This window comes from Sinocyclocheilus grahami, unplaced genomic scaffold (assembly GCF_001515645.1).
Source record: "Sinocyclocheilus grahami isolate Dianchi unplaced genomic scaffold, SAMN03320097.WGS_v1.1 scaffold292.1, whole genome shotgun sequence".
In the NCBI taxonomy this organism is placed as follows: Eukaryota; Metazoa; Chordata; class Actinopteri; order Cypriniformes; family Cyprinidae; genus Sinocyclocheilus; species Sinocyclocheilus grahami.
In genome coordinates, this window is record NW_015505471.1 from 694,094 (window position 1) to 700,848 (window position 6,755).

Sequence of the window (6,755 nt, forward strand, 5' to 3'; positions counted from 1 at the left end):
TAGGAAGAGTTATTATGGATCATAGACTCGTATTTTAGTTAAAAGAGTCTTAATGATGGATTTGTTTCAGCTTTTGTCTTCTCCAGATGTTAACTGATGGACTGGAGTGCTGTGGATTATTGTGATGTTTATATCAGCTGTTTGGACTCTCATTCTGACGGCACCCATTCACTGCAGAGCATCCATTGCTGAGACACTGATGCAGTGCTACATTTCTCCAAATCTGATGAAGAGACAAACTCATCCTAATCTTGGATGGCCTGAGAGTGGGGACATTTACAGCAAATTTTCATTTTTATGTGAACTGCTTTAACTTCTCAGATTTCCATTCTCAGTTTGTAATTCAATTCCTTCAATCTCAATTTATGTCATGGACATTCTTTTTTTTTTTTGTTGCTGTAGTGTTTTTTACTTTCTTGTGGAATTTTAGGAGAACAATCTGACACAAAATTAAATTTTAAATGAAAAATAAGGGCCCTTGAATCCTGTATTGTGATAGATTGCACTTCAAATCCCTCCTCAAGGACTCCTTAAGTGAAACTAGTGCAATAAAAAATAGAGAGAAAAAAAAAGAGAAAATATATGGAAATTGTGTGTGGGGGAAAATCTCTGCCATTAGGCTGATTTTCGCAGCTACAGTCGCCTGTATGTAATTATGTAGACAGAATTTTGCACTTGTTAGCTGATTTTTCAAAGTAGGACAGTCAAACAAACAGCCTCCGAAACCCACAGACTTACAGCAGCATTATTCAGAGCGACTGAGATAATTCTCCCTTTATTCTGACAGTCTGGCTTGTCCGCCGAGAGCCAGTGTCGCTGTACATGACCCAGCTGCCTGGCACATTAGGAAAATGACCATAAACGTGCTGTTTACGCTGCAAGCGTCTTCCTTCGGCTCAGACGCTGAACAAACGCTCTGCTGCTAACATCTCGCTTTCTCCATTTCACCGCTGAGGAATGGAAAGAATTACATGTCTTGCATGTTTAATGTGCCTTTTTTATTGCAGCCAGAAACTTGCGTATTGCAACAAAAGTTAATGGCTCTTGCAAACAAGCGGGGCAGATGACGGACATTTCTATTGGCTGACGGCGGCGAGCACTGACTTAAATGAATGAGAGAGAGAGAGAACGCCTTGGGGAAAACTCTCCGAGCGTTTCTCATCTCTGTGCGGCCCGCAGATTGAAGGAGAATCATCCGTGAGCCTGCAGTGAGCCTGAAATTAGGCATTTTAGATGCTGACCTCAGATCAGACTCTGATCTCCTTCAAGCAGGCAACAAGAATCTGGTTTTACTTGGATTTATCTATTTGGTTTATACTGTGAACCAAGTACTGTAGCTCTATACTATTTCACACGTACATAAGGTTTTTCATATGATAAGGAACAAAGAAAAAAAAAACGTTTGTTATTTCTGAATGTTCTCTGTATGTTCAAAAGTCCAGTTTTTTCAATGTTTATTTTTTTTAAGAGAACGTTCCATTTTATAATTTTGCACACATTATGGGAATGTTACTTTTGAGTGTTCTCTAAACATTCTGTAATAAGTAACATCTAAAAAAAAAAAAAAAACATTCGATAAACGTTCAACTAAGATGTTTCAGAAATAAAACGTTCCATTTCCAAAGTATAAATGACACTTTTGTGCTAACATTTTGAGAACATTATTAAAGAACAGATAACTATGAACAGATATTGTAATAATAATAATAATAACAAATAATGCACTGGAAGAATGTTTGTTCATAACTAAATTAGTAAATAAATGTTACTAATTAAATAAATATATATATAAAAAAATCATTGGTGAAGCAGTCAATAAAAATAAATAATTTATATATATATATAAGTTTATTTGCTACTTGCAAAACATAATGTAATTAGAATACATTAACAAAAATAAATAAGTATATGAATGAATTAAGTGAATGAATGAATAAATACATTTAAACAATTTTTTAATTATTTTTTAAATAGTTACTGAAACATCTATTATAATATAAAAATAATCATGTATTGAATAATAATATATATTTTTATAAATAAAATAAATATAGGTATACGTATGAATGTTTATAATGTATGTTGCTTACAAAGGAAAATGTAATTAGAACACATTAATAAAAAGAAATAAGTAAGTACATGAATAAACAAATGAACAATAGTTTACTTTTTGTTATTAATTAAAAAAAATAGTTACTGGTGAATCATCTATGAAAAAACAGAATTTATTGAAGAAAATATATATTTTTAATAAATAAAATAAATGTAGACGTATACCTTGACAATCTTGGTCCAAAAAGCCAATGTTGTGTGTTTGTGTTTTAACCTACATACTGTTGTAAGAGAGTGAATATTTGCAGTTTCAGGTAATGTATGAATTTGTCAAATACAGTAGGCTTATGCCAGTGATGCTTATGCTGTCTCATGATGCAAGATGCACAATGCTGCTGAAAAATCAGCTTAAATCAGCCTAAGCTGGTCTAGTTGGTCTCCAAGCCTGACCGCTTTAGCTTTAAAAAATGTTCAATTTTCCACGCTTTCTTTCCAAGATGACAGCTATTCAGAGTGGCTGCAGAAGAAAACGGACAGTGAATCCTAAAGATCGGATTTAAAAAACAAATCAGATTAACAAGCAGTGTGAACAAAGCCTTGGAGAGCGTCAGGGTCACGCTGTTATGTGCAAGAAATCCAATCCACACGCTCCTGCAAATTCAATCGTATTTCACACAAGAGAGAAACTTGAACTAGTTCTGGATGTGCCCCTGGAATTTTATATTGTATATATATAAATTAAAGATTAATATTAAGTGCACATGCAACTCGTCTCAGTCGATTTCAGCAGAGTTTTTTAACAAAATAATATTAAACATTTCTTGTTTTCTCCATCATTTTCAGTGTTTTTTTTTTTCTTTTCTCGGAGCGTGTTGAAATAGATTCTGGGATACATTAAATACTGGCTAAAATGAGATTAAGTGTAAAAATGTTCACATAAACAACATAAAACAGCAGCTTACAAAGTTTACAGGCTGTGTTTTAGGATTCAGATTGTTCTCTCTCTGTCTGTACAGAATCAAATATGAAGGTCTGTGTTATAGACGCGCCTCGGGGTTCATCTTCAGAAAGCATTCCTGTGCACGGAGTTTGTGTTCACATCTGAGTCTATTAGGAGTCTTTCAGATCACAAGTTTCTCTAAATGCTAAACACAAGTTAGAGAAACTTTGCAAAGTGCATCCCTTTCCTCGTTATCTACAGCATTTATACTAGCGCTCAAACGTTTGGAGTAATTCATTTTTTTAAATTTTTTTATAATAGCAGTTTTAATTGAAAATGAAAACTAAAATGAAACTGATGCATTTTATTTTTCAGGATTCACAGATGAATAGAAAGTTCAAAATTTCTTTGAAATACAAATTTCTTGTAACATTATATCAATGTCTTTACTGTCACTTTTGATCAATTTAATGTCTGCTTGGTGAATAAAAGTGTTCATTTCTTTTTTTTCTTCCACCTTTTGTATGATGGTTTCCACCAAAATATTGTGCAGCACAACATAATAATCAGAATTGTTTCTCGAGCAGCAAATCAGCATATTAGAATGATTTCTGAAGATCATGTGACACTGAAGACTGGAGTAATGAAGCTGAAAATACAGATTTGATCACAGAAATAAATTACATTTGAACATATATTGACATAAACAACAGTGATTTTAAATTGTAAAAATATTTCACAATTGAACTGTTTTTACTGTATTTTTAATCAAATAAATGCAGCATTGGTGAGCAGAAGAGACTTCTTTCAAAAACTTTTTTTTTTTAAATCTCAATTATTCCAAACTTTCTTGTCTTTTAAGTTTATTGCACTTAAAAGTCATAATTAGTTTTTTTCATGAAAACAAAAAACACGCTGTATGTGTTCATAAGTAAAATCAAACACTTTTATACACAAGTTTGTTGTTTTGACTTTCAAACAAACCTCCAACTAGTCATGCAGTTTTGTCCATTCGTTTCATCATTTCTCAGATATTCTGTCTTATTTTTGACGATTTGCCCTTGAGCTCGACTCTGAACCCTGTGGTGTGTCCCGTCATAATGGATAAAAACCCATGTTTGCTAAATGACACACAAGCAATAACCATATCCCTGTTGTGAAATGGAGACAAAGTTATCACCATAATGATGAAACGGATTAAGAGCAATGCATGCTGGGTAATGTCTAGAGAGGAGATGAAGGTTATTGAGATGTTTATGTGCGGATTGCTAAAGATGTTAATGCGTTCGCACTCCTGTGAGTTTGCATTAATGAGCGGCTTCTCGTTCTCAAGGTGAAATGAAATCACAAACGCAGTAATAAACAGATATGCCACCTGACAGCACTAAACTTTATATCAACAATAAACGTTCATTAAAATTACTAGCTGGTTCTGATTTATGCAAAGTAGCTCAGAAAGCACCTAATTGAGTCATTTTACTCACTCTGAAGAACCGATGTGAAGGTTAGCTTTGCTTTTAAAGCCCTGGGTAAAATTGCCAAAAACAAGAGGTTATAATGTAAACGTGTTTTGCTGAGAGTAAAACGATTAAGAGAGAAAATCAACATCTCACTTTGACCTTCTGTGTGAGCCGAGGTCACCAAACAAACCCTTCATTACTGCATCAAGCTGCATTTATATTCACACCTGCATGTGCAAAGGAAGAAACCATCTGATTGACACGTAAATCGACCAACCACAGCTCATTTCATTTCTCTGTGCGACTGAAGGGGGTTAAGGTTCGGCTGGTTAGTTTCAGCAGTTTGCCACTGCTAGTAGGCTCTATAACTACACCATTATGGGAAAAAAAGCATCTTTCTCCATTGACAGACATACAATAGTATGCACAAATTCAATATGCATGGATATAATTAACTTTAACTAATTAACTGACAGTCACCACTGATAAGCTACCACTAAATATTGTAGAAACTTAATTTGCTGTAAAGTTGCTTTGTTGCGATTTGTATCGTGAAAAGCACTGTACAAATAAACTTGAATTGAATTGAATATAATGATGATGAATTTTACATTATTAATATATATATATATATATATTTAATTAAATACATCTAAAATGAATAAGCATCAAATAAATAAAGAAAATAATATATGTTATATATTAATATATATAATTAAATACATCTAAAATGAGCATCAAATAAATAAAGAATATAATATAAATTATTATCAAATTAAAATTATTCATTATTTAACACACACACACGCACACACACACACACACACACACTCACACACACTCACTCACTCACTCACTCACTCACTCACTCACTCACTCACTCACTCACTCACTCACTCACTCACTCACTCACTCACTCACTCACTCACTCACTCACTCACTCACTCACTCACTCACTCACTCACTCACTCACTCACTCACTCACTCACTCACTCACTCACTCACTCACTCACTCACTCACTCACTCACTCACTCACTCACTCACTCACTCACTCACTCACTCACTCACTCACTCACTCACACTCACACACACACACACACACACACACACACTCACACTTACACTCACACACTAATATAAATGTAATTAAAAATGTAGTTAAAAATAACCTTTTATATATAAATAAGCATCAATGTATAATATAAATTATATACAATTACAGATATAGATTAGCTATATATATATACACACACAGTGGGTACAGAAAGTATTCAGACCCCAGAATATACTTGTATAGTTAATTATGTGTCTGTCCGCAATGGCCTGTACAGAAGACACCAAAGAAATATGAATGTGGGGATTTCTATATGTCCAAAAGTAATATTAATTTTATAAATATTAATAGTGGTAGATATACTTACTATGTGCTTTAAAGATTTAATGCCACTAACCTGACAAAAACACACAGTTCTTCACTAAACGCCATCTAGACGTTGAGAAAACCTGTTGATCAAATGAAAGCTGGTTATTTTTGTGAAACCTCTTGCCCTCTCCGTGTTCAGACTGAGTCAGACTCACCCGATCGTCATGACTGTAGCAGGATGCTGAGATGAAATAAAGCAGGAAGTAGCCCAGGGCGGCTGACACTCTTCCTGTGTGTCATGTGGGCGTTTATTCTCAAGCTGATTGGCTGTCTGCCCCACAGGATGGAATGCAGAAGAAATCGTTATCCTGCCATAATGAGGGTTCGAGAGCAGTGCATGCTGGGTAAGGGAGCGGTCTGTGCCGCGGGTGATGACGCCACTGCTGATTTCAGGAAATTAACAGGTTTAGAACAACTTGTCAACTAACGAGTCTGAAAGAAAACAGCAGGATGTGGAGGTTCAGTTTAAAGGCTCATATGAAGAGAAAATCGGATGTTTGATGCTTTTCTGAAGTAAGACGGATGGACGTGAGAATCTGTAGGTCGCACAGAACATTTACTAAAACTAAAGCGCAAAAGAAATCATGATAACTTTGAGCTCAATAACATACAACCACCCACACTCATTTACATACAATATTCACCATCTAAAGAATGACAGCAGCTACTGCATGTTAATTCCATCAAAATTAGCATATTTAGCCACATTTGCAAATCAAGCACCATTTTCATCCTATCAAATCAATCACATGATCTTTTTTTCCCCAATCAAGGAATTTATTCAGAAAACATATATAAAATTAATAGAAATCCAAAATAAAAATAAACATATATATATATATATATATATATATATATATATATATATATATATATATA